The sequence below is a fragment of the Gorilla gorilla genome, chromosome 12, assembly GCF_029281585.2.
Source record: "Gorilla gorilla gorilla isolate KB3781 chromosome 12, NHGRI_mGorGor1-v2.1_pri, whole genome shotgun sequence".
Lineage (NCBI taxonomy): Eukaryota > Metazoa > Chordata > Mammalia > Primates > Hominidae > Gorilla > Gorilla gorilla.
In genome coordinates, this window is record NC_073236.2 from 50484195 (window position 1) to 50509297 (window position 25103).

Sequence of the window (25103 nt, forward strand, 5' to 3'; positions counted from 1 at the left end):
AGAAAATTCTACCACCCTCAGCTCCCTATTGTCTTCTCTCATAAAGTGTAGTTTCAGGGCCTTTTAGAAGTTTCTTTTCTGCTCTGATTTGCATGTTTGTGAGTGTTGCTATTTTAAGTATTTGGATTTGGTCTGCAAATCCTATGAGAGATGGCAACAGAGTAGGGATCTCAAAGCCTGCAGGATGTTTTAAGTCCAGCAGGACCTTATATTTACAACAGAGGGTCCTTGAAGACATTCCATACATTATGCTAGGGGAGTGGCCAAGCAAACTTTAATGTGTCCCTATGGTGGGATATTTGGGGTTAATACCTGCCCTTCTCTTAATTTCTTTTTCTTTTCTTTTTTTCTTTTTCTTTTTCTTTCTTTTTTTTTTTTGAAATGTGGTCTTGCTTTGTCACCCAGGCTGGATTAGAGTGCAGTGGTATGATCTCAGCTCACTACAACCTCCGCCTCCTGGGTTCAAGCAATTCTCCTGCCTCAGCCTCCCAAGTAGCTGGGACTATAGGCACACACCACCATGCCTGGCTAATTTTTTGTATTTTAGTAGAAACAGGGTTTCACCGTGTTGCCCAGTCTGGTCTGAAACTCCTGAGCTCAGGCAATCCACCTGCCTTGGCCTCACAAAGTGCTAGGATTATAGGCATGAGCTGCTGCGCGCAGCCCTCCTAATTTATTTGATTTTTATTTTTCACTTCAACAGTCTGATAAAAAATGATAATCTAATTATCTTAGTCCATTTTGTGCTTCTAGAACAGAATACCTGAGACTGGGTAATTTATAATAAACAGAAATTTGTTTGGCTTACAGTTCTGGAGGCTGGAAAGTCCAAGATCAAGGAGCTGCATCTGGTGAGGGCCTTCTTGCTGCGTCATCCCATAGCAGAAGGTGGAAAGGCAGGAAAGCATGCACAAGAGGGCTGGGGGGAGGAGGCAGAGATCATCCTTTTATCAGGAATCTACTCTCATGATAATAGTATTAATTCATTTATGAGGGCAGAGCCCTTATGACCTAATCACCTTTTAAAGGTCCCATCTCTCAACTCTGTTGCATTGGGGATCAAGTTTCCAACACATCACATTTTGGGGGACACATTTAAGCCATAACACAAGTGAACTTAATATGACAGCTAATTATTTCTAAGTAAGCACACCTAGCAAATTTTTGTTTGTTTTACATTTTTATGATTGCAGCCAGTGTTGGACTCTCTACTCCTAATTCCGCATTCCTCCCAGGTTTGTTCTAATTCCATTTCTGTCTTGTATTGTTTTCCGCCTACTCTTTTGTCTTGGAGCAGATGGCTTATTCCAGTTTATATGTAATAAAAGATCTTTACCAGCTGCCTTGATTCTACCTACTTAAAACCTCAGGAAGCCATCTGCTTCTCTCTGGGTCCTGCACCTGCTCCAGTGTTCAGGTGTTCCTCATTTTCCTTGGCTCACAGCTTAGTCTCCTAACTGGTCTCGCAGCCCTGCCCTTCTCTGCAAGGACCCATCTTCCACATTGTCATGAATGGGAGCATTACGAAAGGAAAAACTCAAAGCAATGCTGCCATGTCTAAGGACCCTAACCTTGAGGGACTATGTGACATCTGTGTCCAGAATGCTCTGTGACAGCTCCTCAGCCCCATCTCCAGTCCAACCTGGCACTGAGGCCCAGTTAGATGGAACCACTGTGTGTGCTCAGAACAGGCTGGCTTCTCCCTTGCCCTTGGGTATTTTCTCTGCCTAACAAGCTCTCCTCAATCCCTCCCCTTTGCTGGCTTTCCCTAGATGTGAATGTCACAGTAACAAAGCCATGGTAAATGGGTTCCCTGTCGTGTCTCCAGCACCCAGCTTAGCACCTGGTATGTACTAAATGAAGACCCTCTGGATGAAGGAACTGTAAGCCATTCGAGGTCCAGGTGGCTGTCCTGTAAATGATCTTAAGCACTTTCCCCTCCCACAGGTAGGGTCTAGAGATAGTTTTCTGTGGGTCTTTGCCCAGTTGTCAAGAGACCCAGAGGCCACAGAACCTCAGCACAATAGTGGTAACTGTGCCATTCAGCTTTCTGCGTCCTCAGACTCCAGCCTTCTTGCTGGATTTCTTGGATCTTGGAGTTTCTCTCTTCTTTCTCTTTTCTCCCACATGCAGGGAAGCTCAGGCTTGCACACCCGACAGTTGGCAGTGGGAACTGTGTATTACCTGGTTCCTTTTACCTCCCATGAAGCTGACTTTCCCAGCTAAGTCTTTACTCGGTGGGGGCAGGTTATCAGAGGTCCTGGTTATCGAAGTAATATTAAGGCCTTTGTAGAGAATTGGAAAGCATGGAAAAATGGAAGAAAATCATTACCAACTCCGCCTTTCAAAGGCAACCACTCTTCACACATTTCTAGCCTGTCGTCTGACTTCTGTCTGCTAGCCATTTTAACAGGAATCCCCAGATTACAACCATGTCTTTACATTTTAACATTTCTTAGGTAAAAATAGTCTTCACTTAGGTGATCCTCCTAAAGGAAATTATAAAATAATATTTTAAAAGGAAGATTGGAAGATGACAAAAGAATCATTTTTATTCATATTGGAATTGGGCCTTGAGGCAATCTACTGTGTGGAGGTGAGATCACACCTAAGGGATTAAGAAAATGAGGAGGCTGATGCTTGGAAAGAGGCCAGCTGGTGGTAGGTTTTCCAAGTGAAACCAAGGGATGAGTCAGCAGACAAGCAGCCGGCAAGTGTCCTCCACACCTGGACGCCTGGGTGGAGGTGAGAGAGTGGAACACTTTGAGAGCTCCCTGGCTAGGAAGAAAAGAGAAAGCTTTTCCCAACAGCCAGTGGAGCAGGAAGGGTTGGCCTGCACAGTGCTATGATGAAATAGCAACCTGTAGAAACTTCTAGATTTCCCACAGTGACTTTCTGCACTGTCACTAGAGTGCAGTGTGGGACTCTTCTGGCCACATGGTCCACTTTGGGTCTCCCTAACCAAGCGTGTGGTCTCCCCACCCCTGGGATCTTAGATTGTGTCACCCTCCTACCTGTATTCAATCTATCGGTCAATAGTTATTGAGCACCTACCACATGCTACCCACTGTATGTAGTGCAGGGTGCTCAGCAGAGGATTTGCAGGTTAAATCCTACTACGTATCTCTTCTCCCCTCTTGGGTTCCCTATAGAGGAAGATGTATGTAGCTAACTCTATATAACAAAGGGCTAACTTTGTACATGACTGGACAAGCATCCAATAGCATCCCAGTACAGGGCTCCTCTGGTATCTGGGTTGGGTGGGGCCCACGGTAGGGCTCAAGGCTGGAGAAGAGTGTCACGCTACTGTCCTCCCATCCAATACTAGATGGTTGGGTGTGTGAAATAGACTCTGCGTTTACCTGTACAGCCAGCCATGTGGATGACGGTTGGAATTGGGAATGTGTGGTGGATGTTTGGGTCTCCTTCTAGAAGGCTCTGACCAGGCACCTTTATTACTCGGGGGCAGGAGAAAGAAAGAGGGCAAGAGGATGGCTGGGCCTTCTCTCACGAGGGAGAGATTGGCCAGATCTGTCCTAAGAAGCACGTTCTTCCTCTGAGTGCTGCAATAAGGGAAAGGGAGCCTACTCCGCTGGGGCTCAGGAAGTGAGCATGGACCTGGGCACAGCCACGGGCTATCAGCACACCACCAGCCTGCTCCCTGGCCCAAGGCACCCCAGCACATGTCAACACAGCAGATTAGCAACTTCTCCACCTCTGCAGGGTTGGAAAGCAGGCATGGAGGCATAGAGGAGGCATGGAGAGCGCTGAGGGGCAGAAAGAGGATAGCCTTCCTTGGAGAAGAGACATTTAAGCTGGGCCCTGAAGGATGAGTTAAGGATGAGACCGCAGAAGGGCGGTGCTGAGGTCTCAGCGTAGGCCTGTCTGGTTGGAAGCTAGGTCTTAGCCATTTGGTGGGGGTTTAGGGACTGGGATTCAGCCTCTGGGGGAGGACACTAAGAGTAAGCATGTAGGTTAGGATTCTAGTCCAGCAAATCAGGACCATAGAACAGGAGTCACAGTGGGAGAGCTGTAGGTTCTTAGGAAACCACAACAGACATGCTTACACAGACAAGGAAACACAGTTGGACTACCAGCACTTCATTCATCAAACATCATTGAGCATCTAATGTGTATCAGGTTATGTCACAGCCACTGGGGTGACAAGATAGACAAGGCTCCTGTTCACATGCAGCTTATGTTCTTGCGGTGGAGACAGGCAACAGACCAGTCACAAAAAATAAGTTAGGGAAATACTGGGATGGTAACTCGCTCTGTGAAGAAACTGTTACGTGACTGGGGGAGGGTGGCAGGTATGGATCCTGGAGAGGTGGGGCAGGGAAAGTCTCTGAGGGGTGCTGATGAGAAGCAGCTAGGCATGAGAAGATCTGGGGAGGAGCCGGGCAGAGACCGTAGCATGTGCAAAGTCCCTGAGCTATCGGTGGAATCTAAGAAGGAACCTGGGGAAGCCCTTGAGTGTGGCAGGGTGAGTGCAAGATTGAGAGTGGAGGGCATGAGGTCAGAGGCGTAGATGGGGCCTTGTCAGTCAGGGTGAGGAATTTTAACTAAGATGGGGGCCATTGAATGGTTTAGACTGGGGAATGACAAGATCTAATTGACACTGTAGAAGGGCCATTTTATTCTGGGCAGGGTTGAGGCAGGGGACTCTGTTAGGTCCACAGGAGAAGAGATGGTGGCTTGGAGCTGGGTGGTAGCAGAGGGCAAGGAGGGAAGTGAACAGATTTGGAATATTCTTGGGGTGGGGCCAACAGGACTGGTTAATGGCTCCCGAGAAGGAAGACTACAAAGGAAGCAGGTTTGGGCAGGAGAAAGGCAAAAGTTTGGCTTTGGCCATTTGAGGAAGAGATGCTAAGTGACAGTGTCAACTTGGCAGTTAGGTAAGTCTCAATTCCATGGGAGAGGTAAGGACTAAAGAGGCAAATGTAGAAGGCATTAGTTAATAGGCAGTTTGAAGCCATGGGACTGGATGAGATGCCCTGAGTATGCTGGTGCCTGGGCCTCAGCTGAGGGCAGTTAAGACCTCTCCCAAATCCTATCAGCTGGTGGGGACTGGAGAGGGCAGGGCAGTGTTCAGCTTACAGGCTGTCAGTCTTTCATAACCATGTGTGGGTGTAGCTGGCTCGGGCTGAGACTGGCACTGCCCCCATGTCTTCTGCATTCCTCCCTGCTTATCTCCACTCAACATGGTTCCTGGAAGGCCCCATATTCTTCATACCCCACCAACTGGCCACACCAGTTGGGCTGCAAAGGCCAGAGCATAAGTCTAAATGGTCTTTGTTTACACATGGCCTCCTTGGTTACCATGTCTTGGTGTCTGCCCTCTGTCTTGGCTGGTTGATGGAGTGAAAACCCATATTTACATTACATGGCATTCTCTTCAGTTCCTTTAGGACCCTTCATCTCAAGAACTGCAAGAGATTTTAATAGTCATTCAATCTTCATTTTGAAGATGAAAAATTGAGGACCAGAGAAGAGAAGCGACTTGGCCAAGGTTTCAAAGAAAAGTCAGTAGGAATTGTGAATTCCTGGAGGCCAGGGGCCATTAGTGCTGTTCTTGATCAGTATATGGAGATGTGAGTTTCAACAGTAACAGGGACATTTTAAAATTAAAATGATTTAACCTTTAGAAAATGCCCTATTTTGTAATAATGATGGATTCACAGGAAGGTACAAAGAAATGTCCAGACAGTTCCTGAGCCCCCTTCAGCCAGCTTCTTCCAATGTTAACATCTTGCATTATTATAGTACACCATCAAAACTGGGAAATTGATATTGGTACTGTCCAGATAGCTTACTCAGATTTTGCCAGTTATACTTCCACTCATTTGTGTGTGTGTGTGTGTGTGTGTGTAGCTCTATGCAATTTTATTATGTGTGTAGCTTCATGTAACCACCACAATCACAATACTTAACTATGCCCTCATCACAAGACTCTCTCTTGCTATGCTTTACAGCTGTATCCTCTTCATCTCCAAACCCTAAGCCCACCTCACCGCCTCCACCATCTCTAATCCCTGGCAACCACTATTCTGTTCTCCATCTCTGTAATTAATTATGTTAATTAATGTTATACAAATGGAATCATGAAGTATGTGTCCTTTGAGATTGGCTTGTTAATTTTTCACTCAGCACAATTTCCTTGAGTTTAATCCAACTTGTGTGTAGCAGTAATTCTTTCCTTATTATTGCTGAGTAGTATTCCATGGTATGGATGTATCACAGTGTGTTTAATCCTTTGCCCATTGAAGGACATTTGGATAGTTTCCAGGTTTCGGCTATTATGAATAAAGTGACCATAAAACATTTGTGTACAGATTTTTGTGTGATCATAATCTTCATTTCTCTGGGATATACGCCCAGTAATGAAATTGCTGGGTTGTGTGGTAGATTGATTTTTAGTTTTAAAAGGAACTGCCAAATAATTTTCCACAGTGGCTATGCTATTTTACGTTTCTACCAGCAATGTATGAGTGTTTCTCCACATCTTCACTAACAGTTGGTGTTATCACTATTTTTTCATAAACCATTCTTATATGTGTGTAGCGATACATTATTGTGGTTTTAATATGCATTTTTCTTTTTTTTTTATATTATACTTTAAGTATTAGGGTACATGTGCACATTGTGCAGGTTAGTTACATATGTATACATGTGCCATGCTGGTGCGCTGCACCCACTAACTCGTCATCTAGCATTAGGTATATCTCCCAATGCTATCCCTCCCCCCTCCCCCCACCCCACAACAGTCCCCAGAGTGTGATATTCCCCTTCCTGTGTCCATGTGATCTCATTGTTCAATTCCCACCTATGAGTGAGAATATGCGGTGTTTGGTTTTTTGTTCTTGCGATAGTTTGCTGAGAATGATGGTTTCCAATTTCATCCATGTCCCTACAAAGGACATGAACTCATCATTTTTTATGGCTGCATAGTGTTCCATGGTGTATATGTGCCACATTTTCTTAATCCAGTCTATCATTGTTGGACATTTGGGTTGGTTCCAAGTCTTTGCTATTGTGAATAATGCCGCAATAAACATACGTGTGCATGTGTCTTTATAGCAGCATGATTTATAGTCCTTTGGGTATATACCCAGTAATGGGATGGCTGGGTCAAATGGTATTTCCAGTTCTAGATCCCTGAGTAATCGCCACACTGACTTCCACAATGGTTGAACTAGTTTACAGTCCCACCAACAGTGTAAAAGTGTTCCTATTTCTCCACATCCTCTCCAGCACCTGTTGTTTCCTGACTTTTTAATGATTGCCATTCTAACTGGTGTGAGATGATATCTCATAGTGGTTTTGATTTGCATTTCTCTGATAGCCAGTGATGATGAGCATTTTTTCATGTGTTTTTTGGCTGCATAAATGTCTTCTTTTGAGAAGTGTCTGTTCATATCCTTTGCCCACTTTTTGATGGGGTTGTTTGTTTTTTTCTTGTAAATTTGTTTGAGTTCATTGTAGATTCTGGATATTAGCCCTTTGTCAGATGAGTAGGTTGCAAAACTTTTCTCCCATGTTGTAGGTTGCCTGTTCACTCTGATGGTAGTTTCTTTTGCTGTGCAGAAGCTCTTTAGTTTAATTAGATCCCATTTGTCAATTTTGTCTTTTGTTGCCATTGCTTTTGGTGTTTTGGACATGAAGTCCTTGCCCACGCCTATGTCCTGAATGGTAATGCCTAGGTTTTCTTCTAGGGTTTTTATGGTTTTAGGTCTAACATTTAAATCTTTAATCCAGCTTGAATTGATTTTTGTATAAGGTGTAAGGAAGGGATCCAGTTTCAGCTTTCTACATATGGCTAGCCAGTTTTCCCAGCACCATTTATTAAATAGGGAATCCTTTCCCCATTGCTTGTTTTTCTCAGGTTTGTCAAAGATCAGATAGTTGTAGGTATGCGGCGTTATTTCTGAGGGCTCTGTTCTGTTCCATTGATCTATATCTCTGTTTTGGTACCAGTACCATGCTGTTTTGGTTACTGTAGCCTTGTAGTATAGTTTGAAGTCAGGTAGTGTGATGCCTCCAGCTTTGTTCTTTTGGCTTAGGATTGATTTGGCGATGCGGGCTCTTTTTTGGTTCCATATGAACTTTAAAGTAGTTTTTTCCAATTCTGTGAAGAAAGTCATTGGTAGCTTGATGGGGATGGCATTGAATCTGTAAATGACCTTGGGCAGTATGGCCATTTTCATGATATTGATTCTTCCTACCCATGAGCATGGAATGTTCTTCCATTTGTTTGTATCCTCTTTTATTTCCTTGAGCAGTGGTTTGTAGTTCTCCCTGAAGAGGTCCTTCACATCCCTTGTAAGTTGGATTCCTAGGTATTTTATTCTCTTTGAAGCAACTGTGAATGGGAGTTCACTCATGATTTGGCTCTCTGTTTGTCTGTTGTTGGTGTATAAGAATGCTTGTGATTTTTGTACATTGATTTTGTATCCTGAGACTTTGCTGAAGTTGCTTATCAGCTTAAGGAGATTTTGGGCTGAGACAATGGGGTTTTCTAGATAAACAATCATGTCGTCTGCAAACAGGGACAATTTGACTTCCTCTTTTCCTAATTGAATACCCTTTATTTCCTTCTCCTGCCTGATTGCCCTGGCCAGAACTTCCAACACTATGTTGAATAGGAGTGGTGAGAGAGGGCATCCCTGTCTTGTGCCAGTTTTCAAAGGGAATGCTTCCAGTTTTTGCCCATTCAGTATGATATTGGCTGTGGGTTTGTCATAGATAGCTCTTATCATTTTGAAATACGTCCCATCAATACCTAATTTATTGAGAGTTTTTAGCATGAAGGGTTGTTGAATTTTGTCAAAGGCTTTTTCTGCATCTATTGAGATAATCATGTGGTTTCTGTCACTGGTTCTGTTTATATGCTGGATTACATTTATTGATTTGTGTATATTGAACCAGCCTTGCATCCCAGGGATGAAGCCCACTTGATCATGGTGGATAAGCTTTTTGATGTGCTGCTGGATTTGGTTTGCCAGTATTTTATTGAGGATTTTTGCATCAATGTTCATCAAGGATATTGGTCTAAAATTCTCTTATTTGGTTGTGTCTCTGCCCGGCTTTGGTATCAGAATGATGCTGGCCTCATAAAATGAGTTAGGGAGGATTCCCTCTTTTTCTATTGATTGGAATAGTTTCAGAAGGAATGGTACCAGTTCCTCCTTGTACCTCTGGTAGAATTCGGCTGTGAATCCATCTGGTCCTGGACTCTTTTTGGTTGGTAAACTATTGATTATTGCCACAATTTCAGCTTCTGTTATTGGTCTATTCAGAGATTCAACTTCTTCCTGGTTTGCATTCAAAGCAGTGTGTAGAGGGAAATTTATAGCACTAAATGCCCACAAGAGAAAGCAGGAAAGATCCAAAATTGACACCCTAACATCACAATGAAAAGAACTAGAAAAGCAAGAGCAAACACATTCAAAAGCTAGCAGAAGGCAAGAAATAACTAAAATCAGAGCAGAACTGAAGGAAATAGAGACACAAAAAACCCTTCAAAAAATCAATGAATCCAGGAGCTGGTTTTTTGAAAGGATCAACAAAATTGATAGACCGCTAGCAAGACTAATAAAGAAAAAAAGAGAGAAGAATCAAATAGACACAATAAAAAATGATAAAGGGAATATCACCACCGATCCCACAGAAATACAAACTACCATCAGAGAATACTACAAACACCTCTACGCAAATAAACTAGAAAATCTAGAAGAAATGGATACATTCCTCGACACATACACTCTCCCAAGAATATGCATTTTTCTAATGGCTAGTGATGCTGAGCATCTTTTCAAGTGTTTTATTTGCTAATCTATAAGGCCCCTTTGGTAAAATGTTCACTCATTTTCTAATTAGACGTTTTTTTAATGTTGAGTTTTGAGAGTTCTTTAGATATTTTAGATACAAGTCCATTGTCAGATATATGATTTACAAATATTTTCTCTCAATCTGTAATTTAGTTTTCATCTTCTTAACAGGGTCTTTTGGAGAGCAAATATTTTGATTTTCATAAGGTTCAAATTATTAATTTTTTCTTGTATAGTTCACACTTTTAGTGTTAAGTCTAAAAACTGTGCCTTGTCATAGGTACCAAAGGTTTTCTCCAGTTTTTTTTCTAGAGGTTTAGAGTTTCATGTTTTACATTGGAGTCCATGATCCATTGTTAATTAATTTTTGTATATAGGTAGATGTTTAGGTTTAGGGTTTTTTTAAAAAAATTACATATGTTTAATTGCTCCAGTTCCCTTTCATTGAAAAGGGTATCCTTCCTCCGTTGAATTGCCTTTGTCAGAAATTAATTGGACATATTTGTGTGAGTCTATTTCTGGGTTCTTTATCATGTTACTTTTAAAAAATGCATCAGTTCCTCCACCAATACCTCATTGTCTTGATTATTGCAGTTATACGGTAAGCCTTAGCATTAGGAAAAGTGTTTTTCCTGCTTTATTCTTTTTCAAAAAATTTTTGGATATTCTAGGGCCTTTACATATAAATTTTAAAATAACTTTGTCTATGTCTAACAGAAAGCCTTATGAAGATTTTGATAAGAATTGCATTATGCCTATACATTAATTTAAAAAGAACTGATGTCTTTATTCAGTTGATTCTTCTAATCTATGAACATAGCATCTCTCTCAAAGCATTTAGTCCTTCTTTAATTTCTGTCATTAATTTTTTAAAATTTTCATCCTAAAGATTCTGTATGTGTTTTGTTGAATTTATGCTTAAGCATTTCACTTTCTTGGTAACAATTATAAATGATTTTGTGTTTTTTATTCCACTAGTTCATTTTCAGTGTGTAGAAAAGCAATGAATTTTTGTGTGTTGATCTTTGTTCCTACATCTTGTAACATTATTGAACTCACTTATTAGTTCTAGGAGGTTTTTTCATTTTTCTTGTAGATACCTTGAGATTTTCTATATAGACAGTCATGTTGTCTCCAAACAGGCACAGTTTTATTTCTTCCTTTTCAATCTATATGCCTTTTTTTTTTTTTTGCCTTATTGCAGTGGCTAGAACTTCTAGCACTATGTCAAATAGCATTGGTGAAAGCAGGCATCCTTGTTCCTTGTCTTAGAGGAACATTTGGTCTTTAATCTTGATTTAAAAAATTCCTTGCACTAAGTTACGGTGTTTTGGGGGAGGGAGAGGTGGGGTGAGGTGGGGGATTCCCTCTTATGTTTACAAGCTGGGATTTTTTTTTCCTGTGTCTAATTATTTTCCTCTTTGGCTTGAAAAATCTGATAAAACATTTTAGGAGTGTGTATAAAATAGAATTAGCCAAGTGCAATGTCTTTATTCAGAAGAAATTTCATGGACGTTGTGCCTACTCTCTTGGCTTCCTGGCTTCATGGCTTTCCAGATCCCACAGTAAGCTCTGGATAGTAGAGGTTATAGTAAGACTGACTTCTAAATAAATGAAGTGACTTTAACCTTACTGATATGGCTTAAAGAAAAGGAGTGGCCTTTAAGATCCATGAACTTCTCAAACAAAAGTGATAACGTTATCTCCATGCATATATAATACTAAATATAATGCAACTGAGAGAAGTAGGCTGTGGTAAGAAAGGAGACCCAAGTGCCATCTGAAGGCAGCACTTACCACTCTGCTTCATCCCACTGAGGAAACAAAGCATGAGTATTGCCAGATTTTCTTCTGTTTCAAGAAAAGCCAGAAATCCAGGTTTTTGTGTGAAATGTCCTGATTTTAATGTTGGGAACTAATTTATATTTTGAAATAACATTGTGTGGGAGAAGTGAACTTGTATGTGGAACTGCTTTCTCCCAGTGGCGACCAGTTTGGACCGTTGATACTCAGCAAGTTCAGCCAAGTGTGCCTTGTCGTTGTCAGTCATCAAGGTGATGTGTGATTGGTCAAGCAATTAGTTTTGCTCAGCATCTCATGTGTTTTCAAAGGACCTGAGGGTTCATTTGCCCATGCAGATCTTGTAGTCCTGTTTATTCTATTAATTTATCTTGCAAATCTATAATGTTTTATGTTAAGCAGCGAGAGCCGTGGCAGCCTTTGGTCTGGACCCTTTCTAATGATCATTTAGTATCAGGCTATGTGGGATTTGATTGTTTTGCATTGCCTGAAAGCCAATAGTATCGCTCCTCCTCTAGGTGTGGCAGAGATGTGAGAGAGGGAGACTGATAGTCTGTGGGTGTGTATGCCGTGTTGGGGGAAGCGAGGCACAGGGGACAATACTGTGGTGTAGAAAACTAGTCTAAGGCAGCATCAGGGAGTTCATGAAGCCAAAATGATTTTCATAACAGCACAAGACATTATTTGTTTTTGCCTCCCTCTCATTTTTTTTTTTTTTTTTTTGAGACAGAGTCTTGCTCTGTCATCCATGCTCATGTGCAGTGGCGCAATCTCGGCTCACTGCAACCTCCACCTCCAGGGTTCAAGCAATTCTCATGCCTCAGCCTCCTGAGTAGCTGATTACAAGTCTGCACCACCCCGCCGGCTAGTTTTTGTATTTTTAGTAGAGATGGGGTTTTGTAATGTTGGCCAGGCTGCCCTGTCATTTTTTTTTACTCGTGTCCAGTGGAGTTTTTTAGGGGCTACATAACATGATACTGTCATTAATCTAATGGCTAATGAAAGGGATATGTACATGTTTTTGTGTTTAAAACAAACTTCTTTGGGGTCCTCAGTAATTTTTAAGAGTATAAAGGGGTCCTGAGATCAAAGAGTTTGAGTTCTGCTGGACTGGGACAGTGGTTGTCAACCCAGATTGTACATTAGAGTCATCTGGGAAGCTTTAAAATAGTAGTGATGCCCGACCTTACCGCAAACCAATTAAGCCAGAATCTCTGTGGATGAGAAGTCTTCATTGTCATCATCACCATGACCATCATCATTGTCACCGTCACTATCACCATTATCATTATATCATCTTCATTATCATTGTTAGTATCTCCATCACCATCATCAGCATCACCATTATCATCATCATCATCATCCCCACCATCATCCTCATCGGAACTTCACCTGCATGGGGGACAATCCACTATGCATTAGGTGCTATGCTATTTGCTATACTCCTTATTCTCACATCTGCCCAGAGAGGCTGATATTATCTCACTTTATAACAGGAGGAATCTGGATCGGAAAAGTTAAGGTAAGCTAATTCACAGAGCGAGAAGAGATAGAGCCAGGATTCGAAACCAGTTCTCTGCTACATCAGTGTTCCCAGTCCTTGCACTATTGAGAACCTCTTTAGTTTTGCTTTCACCCCTCCAACACCACAGTAAATTTTTTCTTTTTTTAAAAAAATTATACTTTAAGTTATAGGGTACATGTGCATAATGTGCAGGTTTGTTACATATGTATACATGTGCCATGTTGGTGTGCTGCACTCATTAACTCGTCATTTACATTAGGTATATCTTCTAATGCTGTCCCTCCCAGCTCTCCCCACCCCATGACAGGCCCTGGTGTGTGATGTTCCCCACCCTGTGTCCAAGTGTTCTCATTGTTCAGTTCCCACCTGTGAGTGAGAACATGTGGTGTTTGGTTTTCTGTCCTTGTGATAGTTTGCTCAGAATGATGGTTTCCAGCTTCATCCACGTCCGTACAAAGGATATGAACTCATCCTTTTTTATGGCTGCATAGTATTCCATGGTGTATATGTGCCACATTTTCTTAATCCAGTCTATCATTGCTGGACATTTGGGTTGGTTCCAAGTCTTTGCTATTGTGAATAGTGCTGCAATGAACATTCGTGTGCATGTGTCTTTATAGCAGCATGATTTATAGTCCTTTGGGTATATACCCAGTAATGGGATGGCTGGGTCAAATGGTATTTCTAGTTCTAGATCCTTGAGGAATTGCCACACTGTCTACCACAATGGTTGAACTAGTTAACAGCCCCACCAATGGTGTAAAAGCATTCCTATTTCTCCACATCCTCTCCAGCACCTGTTGTTTCGTTACTTTTTAGTGATTGCCATTCTAACTGGCACCACAGTAAATTTTTATAGATTTTATAAGCAAATTGTATTTACTGTGCAAGAATTGGTTTATTTTTTAAACCATGTGTCGCAAATATACAATGGTTAATTGTGATATTTGCTCAGTACAAGATCATCAGATCACTACACAGACTTGAGGTAATTCCACCTAAAAGCAAAGAGACCTGATCCCACACTAACTGAGAAGGCTTTACTTATTTATTCCCTATAAATGAGCCAATATGAAGAGAAGGCCTTAATGTGGTTAACTATGTAATTTTTTTCTGACTTTTTGAAATACTGAGAAGGGCTCATGACTCTCCCATCTCCTAATTCTACCTTGGTGGATTTTAGACTGACCACAACTCATGGGTAAATGAGGGAAGAGGAATAAGAAACCTTGCTTTTTTTTCCTCCTTGTTTTTGGCTGGCTGCAGTGGCTCACACCTGTAATCTCATCACTTTGGGAGGCCAAGGTGGGAAGATCACTTGAGCTCAGGATTTCAAAACTGGCCTGGGCAACATAGTAAGACCCCATCTCTAAAAAAAATGCTGGGCAACATAGTGAGACCCCATCCCTAAAAAAAAAAAAAAAAAAAGGCGACAGGCAGTGCGTGCCTGTAATCCTACTTACTCAAGAAGCCGAGGTGGAAAGATCACTTGAGCATGGGAGGTCAAGGCTGCAGTGAACCTTGATTGCACCACTTCATTCCAGCCTGGGTGACAAAGCAGGATGCTGCCTCAAGAAAACAAAAACAAAATCTTACTTTTTTGGCTATTCTTTTCTGGTAAGAATGGTATAGAGATGGGGATGAGGATGGCTATTGTATGAGAGAGCAAACAGGGTCCAAGCAGTGCTCTGGGCCGTCTAAGGACCAGTAGTCAGCTTAACTTCTCAAATTTCCAGGGAAGGAGTTCGGAGTGGTAGAATACCCTGGGTATGCCCAAAGCGTCACCTTGCAAATAGCCTGTCATGAATAATTTGTTACATTTGTTATGACTGGAAACTGGCTTTGTGTATGCCAGAGAATGGGGGCAGGAAAGAGAGATTGGTGTCTTGAGCTCTCTGTGCCTCTGGGGCAGTGATGCTTTTCCTCTCATGTGGAAGGAGAGCATGACTGAAAAGGTGCACAGATAAGGTGTCTGTGAGAGAAATTAACCTTCCAGATACAGAGACACAACCTTCCCCAAGAGGTCCTCATCGCTCTGCCTTTTTTCCTTTTTTTTGCTTGTTCTACCATTAATAACAGAAACTGATTATGACCTCAAAAGAGAGGAGAAAGCGACTCTCCCCACCCTAGAGCTAGTTAACCACCATATCCTCCTAGATCTCAGTTCAAGAGTCACTTTTCCATCCCCAGTAAAAGCCCTTGAGTGCTGAGCACCTCTCCGTCATAGCATTTGTCCTAGGGGATTTTGTACATTTTCTTGTGTGAAACTTGGGTTGACATCTGTATTTCCGACTAGATTACAGTTTCCTCAAGGGTAGGGATGTCTTGCTTGCCATTTTCAGTTCCAGCATCTAGACAGTACCTCAAGCAAACAAGGCCGGGGGAGGGGCGGGGGGGGGGCGGATCACGAGGTCAAGACCAGCCTGATGAACATGGTGAAACCCCGTCTCTACTAAAAATATAAAAATTAGCCAGGCGTGGTGGCAGGTGCCTGTAATTCCAGCTACTCAGGAGTCTGAGGTAGGAGAATCGCTTGAACCCAGGAGGTGTAGGTTGCAGTGACCTGAGATCCACTGCACTCCAGCTTGGGCAACAGAGCAAGACTTCTTCTCAAAAAAAAAAAGAAAAAAGAAAAGAAAATGAATGAATGAGTGAGATGAATGAGTTAGCAGTGTTGGGTTTAAGTGTCAGATTCTTCCCAGCTTGACTTTTTTCTTTGGCTTAGTGATTTTGAGGTCCCAAGATTTATTTTCCTTTCACAAAGGTGATCACTACCATAAGATCTTCAGAAAAGGAAATGTGGCAGGCCAGGTCTCACTAATGCAGATCTCTATAACAACTGTTTCAGTACTGACTAAGTGGTTAAGTTAAATATTAAAAGCCAGTGTTCTTATACAAAGGCTGGAATGTAACAAAAGCCCATCAAGAGTTTTGCCCAGGCCTTTTCTGGGCCTTAAAATATGACAAAATAAAGAAGGAATTCTTAACAGGACCCATTTAGGATTAAACAAGTATTATTGTGGGTCTGAAGAAACTCCCCAGGCCTCCACAAACAAGTTTATTGGTGCTCTGAAGGAACTCCCCAAACCTCCATGATTTAGCAGGGGACAAGATAAGGGTAATTACCCCAGCACCTGAACCCATTTAGATTAAGTAAATTTATTGAGGCTCCAGGGGAAGATCTCCCGGACTCAGACCTTAGTTATAGATTAAAAGAAGTTAATCACTTACGTCTTTAGATGAATGCACACTTACACGTAGACATATAGCTTAGAAGATATATAAGCTCTGGAAAACGTCATAATTTTGAGTTGGTCTGGTGATGATTTCCAGGCCTTCTCCCTGTAACTGGCTGCAGAAATAAAAACTCTCTTCCTCCCCAGCTCATCTGCATCTCATTATTGGGCCATGAGAAATAGCAGCCCAACCCTCAGTTTGGTCCTGGAACAGAAACTCTGGATGAACACTATCAATAGAGCTCTTTGCCATGATGGAAATGTTCTATATATTTGCTGTACAGTAGTCATTAGTCACATGTGGCTGCTGAGCACTTGAAATGTGGCTAGTGAGATGAAGGAACTGAGTTTTTAATATTACTCAATTTTACTTAGTTTGAACTTCAATAGCTACACATGGCTAGTGGCTACTGTATTGAATAGTGTAGTTCTAAACTATGTACTTCAAGTAGAAGGAAAATGATCCCAGAGGGGAGTCATAAATAGAAGAAGAAACGAAGAGCAAAGAAAATTCTAAATATATGCAAAAATGTAAATGAACACTCATGCTATAAAATAATGTTATTTTAGAAAGTTTTAAAAGTATACGGAATTAACATATATGACATTAAAAGCATGTAAGTTGGGAGAGGATTGAGGTAAGTGAAGGTGTTCTGTGGGACTTAAATTAGATGGGAGGAAAATAAAGCTACTCATTAACGTTAGTTTTTTAAATAAATTAAGGATCCATGGATTACAGAGTAATTTTAGGTAAGTGCTAAAAAATAGAAAATAAATGCATAAGTTTCAAACTAGTAGGAAGAAAAATGAAATGATAGAAAATATTCAAACTAAAAGAAAGCAAGGGGGAGAAGAAACAGAATGAGAATAATGAATAGAAAATACTATAACTGTTGTAGATTTTCAGTCCAAATGCTCTATTTCATTGATTTAAGGGAAAACATTTATTCCTATTTTTACATCTCTGAAATGGCGAAGCATATGCCAAGCTGTGTGTATTACAAGCTCTGTCAGCCAGCTTGTGTCAACTTGGTTGGAACTCTTCATTTGGTCATCAGTTGAGTTTTGTGTGTCATTGACATTACATGTTTTGAGTTTAATTGCTGTTTAGAATGTCTTCAAAAAGATGCCCTCTGACTTGTCATAGAAACAGAGCCGCAGGATGAAAATTTAGTATTAGTGAACAATTCCAATCTTTTTTGCAAACACCAAGAGCTATAAAAAAGAAGCTACTCATGACTTGAAGAAGCTGTGTACTTTTTCTTTGCTTCTGGGAATGTAAAACCAGAGAAATTGCCATATCTCTGAGAATTGAGGAACGAAATTTTGAGGTGCAGAGAAACTGATGTGATTGATTTATGCACATCACAGAGATATTGTTAAGGTGTGTGTCTCGGGAACTAATTGGTGGTGTTTTTCTTTTTAATTCATACATAAAATATGGCTGTGTTTTACAGTCCATGGTGTTTTAGATGTTTGATGTAAATGATTTACATTATCAAGCTGAATAAGGAAAGCAAACAGAACCCATGCTGTTTTTGAGATACAGCTAAAATCAGCTGGGCACGGTGGTTCACGCCTGTAATACCAACACTTTGGGAGGCCAAGGTGGGTGGATGACCTGAGGTCAGGAGTTCGAGACCAGCCTGGCCAACATGGCGAAACCTCATCTCTACTAAAAATACAACAAATTAGCTGGGCTTGGTGGTGGGCTCCTGTAATCCCAGCTACCTGGGAGGCTGAGGCAGAATTGCTTGAACCCGGGAGGTGGAGGTTGCAGTGAGCCAAGATCGCGCCATTGCACTACTCCAGCCTGGGCGAGAGAGTGAGACTGTCTCTCCAAAAAAAAAAAAAAAAAAAAAAAAGGAATACATCTAAAATGTAAGAATGGAGAAGGTTGAAAGAAAAAGGATGGAAAGAGATATACCACACAAAAACTAATTAAAAGAAAGCAGCTGTATCTGACAAAGTGGACTTTAAGGCAATAAGCATTGGTAGACATAAAGAGGGTGTCTCCTTAAAGATAAAAGCTTCAGTTCACCAGGGAGATATAACGATTCTAAATTGGAATTGGCTCTGGAATTAGTCAGACTTGGGTGCAAATTTTTTTTTTTTTTTTTGAGACGGAGTCTCGCGCTCTGTCCCCCAGGCTGGAGTGCAGGGGCGCAATCTCGGCTCACTGAAAGCTCCGCCTCCCGGGTTCACGCCATTCTCCCGTCTCAGCCTCTCGTGTAGCTGGGACTACAGGTGCCCGCCACCATGCCCAGTTAATTTTTTTTTTTGTATTTTTAGTAGAGACAGGGTTTCACTGTGTTAGCCAGGGTGGTCTCAATCTCCTGACCTCGTGATCCGCCTGCCTCGGCCTCCCAAAGTGCTGGGATTACAGGTGTGAGCACTGCGCCCGGCCTTGGGTGCAAATTTGAGCTTTCTCACTCATTAGTGTAAGACATACAGCTAATTTCTAAATCTTCCAAACCTCAGATTTTTCATCCATGAAGTGAGGATTATTATAAAGCTCACTAATAACATGGCTTCAAAAATACATAATGCCAAAATTTAGATCAAAATAATAAATCTATATTACATGGGAGATCTTAATGTACCTCTTATATTGTTGATAGACTAAGATGATCAAAAAAAATAAAAAGAGAGCAGTAAGGAGAGCAAGCATTTAATCAATAGGACCAATACATTGTAATCAATAGGATCCTCATGAATATATACAGAATACCAAACCTAACAACTGCAGAAAACACGCCAAACATTTAGGTACAGACATTGTGGGAAAATGCAATCTTGAAACGAGCAGACTGACATTCAGAAGATGTTAATAAGAGCACTAATGATGGGGATTGCAACCATGTCTTTACTGACTTCCAGAAGCTTCTTACAGTAAACATGAAATCACATAATTTCTTCCACTTTCCTACTGTTTCTTGTTCTGGGCTGTGTCCTGCTTACTGTCTAATATCTTGGCCCCTTAAAAGTTGCTAATCTTCCAAACCTCATTCCTGTGACTGGGCCCCTGGTCCTTGTTCACGGGCCTTGCAGATACTTACTGTACACTTATCTGGAGCATCCAGTGCCTACCACCTGACCCAGATTCCTCATTGCGCTCCTCCCTCCTCCACCTAATGGGATTTGCTCATACCTGTGTGGGACCCCTCCCATTTTCCCGAACTGAATACTTATCAAGACAATGCATTGCCATACTCCCTTGGACTCTGCTCTGGGCATCAGAATGAATGTTTCCATTGAGCATCTGCAGCTGGATCAGTTTCCCCAGCACCATCCAACCCCTTGAGCATGGCTAGTCCTAAAGCAGAGAATTAGCCTTTCTATCCCTGCTGCTATACATGCTGGGACAAATAATAAGAAATGACAGCATCTTATGATAATGCAGGCTGCAGGAGGCAGGAGGCAGGAATCAAATTCGTGCTTATCAAATAGTGCTCCAATTCTTTGAATATTGGACTATAGAATATATCATGGATCTGTGCTCAGGTGGGTTCCCTATTACTCACTCCACTGAGGCCAGGTTGTGGGATTAGCTGTCCAAGAGGGAGTTTCAGTCTCACAGCATAGGGTCATTCTGAGAATTACTGGCCCACACTTGTGTGGAGACCTCCAGAGAACAGAATCTGGGTTGGTGCCATGTACTTCCAGGAGGAGAGAAGTGGCAGGAGGTGACACACTCGTCCTCAGGATGCCCAGCCCCACAGAGGGGAAGGGGCAGAGCCACATGCATGAAGATCCTCTCCCCAGTACGTGCCAATCACAGGGCTTCCTAGCTTTTGGGCCAAGGAAACAATGTGGGAAGCAAAAAAGGACAATTTTCTCCTCCCTTTGCATGAAGACTGAGCAGTTTTACCAGATTCCCAGGGAAACACCCTTCCACTCTGGGTTGAATGTGAGTGAGAGACATTCAGCTGGAACCCTAGAAAAACTATTTCCTAAGCCACTCGCCTTTAGCCCTAGAAAGTGTTGGATTTGTCCTTCGTCTTTGCCACAGTAGAGACTACTGACAGCATCAGAACTTGGGCTCTGGAATTAGACAGATATGGGTACAAATCTGAGCTCTCTCACTTATTAGTGTGGGATGTAGAGCAACTTTTAAAATCCTTCCAAACCTCAGACTTCTCATGCATGATGTGAGGATTGTAATAGGGCCCACCTAATAGGGGTTTTTGAGAATTAAAAAAGTTATTCAATGAACAGCATTTAGCAAGATGCTTGACCATTGAGAAAATAACAAATTGTTTATTATTATTGTTATTATTAAACATCTTTCCTGCACCTTCTGACTGGGGGCATCATATCATCAGAAATACTTAGGATGGGATGGATTCCTGCATGGGCTGAGTCAAGGGTGCAATAATGGAGGAGTGAAGAAGGAAGAAATGGAGGCAGAAATCCCCAGGAGCCCAGCATGGTACAAGGCTGAGCTAGTGCTGCAGAGCCTCCTTGGAACAGCCACAGAGCTTGCATCTGGCCCTGGAGGAACCTCTTCCAGCTGGCAGGACCATCCACAACAGTGGCCAGGGGATTTCCCAGGGCGTGGGCTCCTAGGAGTTCATTTGGACCAAGCCTGCCTGGAGAGGGGTTATAACAGGGATCCTTCCCTACTGGCAGGTGATTTACCCCTCGGTGAGAAGCTCAGGCATTTGTCTGATGGAAGGTGGAAGGCCCTGTACTGGGCCAGTGACTGTCAGGGATGGGCGGGTGGCTGGAAAATAGCAAATAAGACAATATGATAACACAGTTAACCACCACACTATGTGAAGCTACAATACGGGTATCTGTAATAGACAATTCCAATGTAGAGAATAATTCTAAGGTGTCATTCTCCCCCCCATGCCATAAGCACACGGCCTCTGCCTGGGTTTCTCACTGTGGAATGTCCTCCTGGTCTCCTCATGCCCAGAGAGTGGGAAGGACTCCTCCTGTAACGCCGGCTTTCCTGTCATCTCCTCCCTGCAGCCCTCCTCAGCCCCCTCTGCACAGGGAGGTTTCCTCCCTGCTGCTGCAGTGCTTTGTACTTGTTAGTGGTACCTGCACACAGGTATTGGTGTCCTTGTCTCACCACCCTACATCACTGTAAGCTCCCCAGGAGCAGGCTTCCTGTTTGACTCAGCTGTGATCCTCCACCTCCCACCCTGTAGTGCCTCAAGCATTGAGGACAATCAGTGGCTGCCCCTTAACCCAGAAATGCTGCCGAGACAGGAGGCCATGGCCCAAGCTCCTGGAATGGGGTATTACTATGTCAGCACAAAGGCCTTTGCACAAATGAAGGCTTTAAAAATGCAGTCCTAGTCAGGTGGAGGAGGGCTTATAGGATTCCCAGGAATCTGGATCATTCTCTTGAGAGTTTTCTCTCGTCTCTGTTAAAACTCAACATCCTACGGCCCAAATAACAACAACAAAACATGGATGTAAATTCTTGAAATAACTTGTGGATGGGGGAACAAGGCCCACCCCCCAGAGCTGCCAGAAGCTTCAGGTGAGGGTCCCAAATGCCAAAATGTCTGGTATCGGAGAGGATGGCCAGTGACCTGGGGACACATGCCCTTTGCTGTGTCACTCAAGGAGCAGCAGCCTCGGCCCCGCACAGTGACCAGGACCCTGGCTTCCCACGCTGGGCAGGAGCTGGTGTCTGATGAAGGGAATGCCTGGCAGCACGTGCTGTCTGTCGCCTCGTGTCAGCTTACCTGGCTTTGCTGCGAAGAGGCCACTTGAATTTCTTTAAAGGTGGAATCTCTCAGTGGGGTCTAATCTGTTCAGAAATATCAAAAGAGTATCCTCGGGAATGACTGGAATTCCAGAGTCATCTGGTAATCCTCATAAAACAACTCCTGGATGTCTCTCAGCACATCTGCCACCTTGAACGCAGGAGGCTGGTTCAAATGGAGGAGCATCGCTCTACTGCACCTTTTTTTTTTTTTTTTTTGGCCTAAAGTGCAAAAGGGGATACCTTTCATGTAAATAAATCAACTGCAAATCACTAGTCACGCTGAGCCCTGTCCCGTGCTGTGGATACAAAGGAACCAAAGGCCTTTCTCCCCGCCCAACACACACATAACAAACACACAAAATCATAAAAACATACATACCCCCCACACATCACAACACACACACAACATATATACACACAACACACACCAAACGTGCCCACAAACCTGTGTCCAGAGATAGATCCTACCGGTGGGTTTGTGGTCTCGCTGACTTCAAGAATGAAGCCGTGGACCTTCGCAGTGAGTGTTACAGCTCTTAAAGATGGCATGGACCCAAAGAGTGAGCACTAGCAAGGTTTATTGTGAAGAGCAAAAGGACAAAGCTTCCACAACCCAGAAGAGAACCTCAGCAGGGTTGCTGCTGCTGGCTGGGGTGGCCAGCTTTTACTTCCTTTTGGCCCCTCCCATGTTCTGTTTCCATCCTATCAGAGTGCCCTTTTTTCAATCCTCCCTGTGATTGGCTACTTTTAGAATCCTGCTGATTGGTGCATTTTATAGAGTGCTGATTGGTGCGTTTTACAATCCCCTTGTAAGACAGAAAAGTTCCTGATTGGTGCATTTTACAATCCTCTTGTAAGACAGAAAAGTTCCCCAAGTCCCCACTGGACCCAGGAAGTCCACCTGGCCTCACCTTTCAACTCCATACATGGCATGAAAATACATATGTTGTACAAAACATACATACACAAAGTATACATGCATCTCCCCAAATATACACATACCACAGAAACATACACACAGGAACTCAGCTACCTGTCAAAAGTCTGCATGGTGATTGCCTCTGCAATGAGTAGTTAGAAAAGTGAATTTGTTTTTCAATAAATTGGAGTCCTTAAAAACCGTTGTAAGATAGAAAAATTTAAAAAGTATATAAAATAAAATATGTATGTCCTTTGGCCTAGCATTTACACATGTAGGAATTTATCCTAGTGGAGTAATCAATGATATATGCAAAGATTTGGACAAGCATATTAAGCACAGAATTATGTATGCATATGTGTGTGTGTATATATATATATATCTCATACATATAATAATGTAAAAGTGAAAATAACTCAGATGTTCAAAATTGAGGATTAGTTAAACTATGATCTGTCCATATGTGACATACAAGTTAGCTGCCCCTTATTCTCTCGAGCTTCAACCTCCTACAAACAAACAGTGTCCCTTGTATATCAGTATTGGTACAGATAATCAAACTTATTGAGGTTTTATATGGGGCAATAAAGGTAAGAGTTTATGAATACTCCATACTACACTATGTAGCACCCCCTATTAAAGACAAACTCTTCTCTCTCATTTCCTTTCCTTTCCGGAACCACTTGGTTGAATCTCTACAAGTCTCTATTGCAACTGCCTCAGCATGGCACCCTCCCTGCATCTCCATCTTCCCTGTCCTGAGAGCAATGGCCTGCTGCCCCCACACTCACATCCTCATTCATTCCAGAAGTGAGCACCACAGAAGTGCCTACAGCTACCCCAACCACCTTCTTAGAAGATAAGTTAGTGTTTGTTTTGACTTTTTAAAATTTTTACTTCCTCTTTTCCTTCACAATCTCATCCCATCCCAAGAGGTTTATCAAGAAGTTCTCTAAAGATATGTGTCTCCTTATTGGGAATTTAACAGAAATCAGGGATTTGTATTCTAGCCATCAAGGGAATAACATTTTTCCAGGTCTTTAGACAAATAATGGAATACCTTGCAGTAATTAGATATACTATTGTAGTAAAGTATTGATGAAATGGAACGATGTTTGAGATATCATATTGAGTAGAAAAGGCAAGATACGTTAAGTAGGAAATGTATCTTACAAAATAATTTGTCAGACACACTCCTATATTTGTATGTTATATAAATGTGTATGTGAAGAAAGGCTAGAGGATGAGACCACAGTCTTCAGTGAAGTTTAAGAGATGAAGCTGCAGCATGCTCAGAAAGGCCTGGGTTATAGTTCTTCCAGTAATTAAGGATGTGATCTTGGGTAAATTGTACATCCTCTCTAAACTGTGCTACCTTTTGTCTGTAAAACAGGAAGGATGGTATTTACCCCCAGGGTCATCAAAGGATTTGGTTAGAGAAAAATAAATAAATGGGCTGAGCCCAGACCTGGCACAGTGAGAGCACAGTAGTTGACTATTGTGCTGGCCTATCGTTCCTGTGTTGTTGACATGCTGCTGGTGGTGGTCCAGAACCTATTACCTTAATTGGTTATGTGGATTTCCCCTCATACTGACCAGCTGTGTGTGGTGTTGTGAAACAGCCATACACAGTAACTGACAAGGGCAAATGTAATGGAAAAATGCAAGGAAGTGCAGGTAAATAGCTAATGGGCTGTGGAAGGAAGCTAGTCCTTGGAGGGCTTGATCAAGGAAGGTCCTTTTGCATGTCACCTTTGAAGAAGAGGGGACGTAGAAGAGGTATAGTGCATCCCGGAGTGTACCTGGAAGGGGACATGAAAAGAGGACATTTTTCTCTGGGACATGGGGACTCCACTTGCATGAACTCTGGAATTGGGGCAAAGAACCATCATGAGAACAAGGGCTTCCTGGAACCTCCCAGGCTCATTGGCTGATCTAAACCCTGTGTCCCCTCTTTCCTTCACTCTCCTCTGTTTTCTATACCTGTATTATTGGACTGGACTGGAAGCCACCTGATCTATCACAAGTGCCTTGAAATGTGTTGAATAGGTGTGGCACAGTC

The 25103-nt window shown here is 42.4% G+C and overlaps 1 protein-coding gene across 3 annotated transcripts in view; it reads left to right on the forward strand.

Moving 5' to 3' along the window:
• Positions 1-25103, forward strand: part of IL37 (interleukin 37) — a 156903-nt gene that overhangs the window by 123894 nt on the left and 7906 nt on the right. The gene's annotated exons all lie outside the window — the stretch shown is intronic.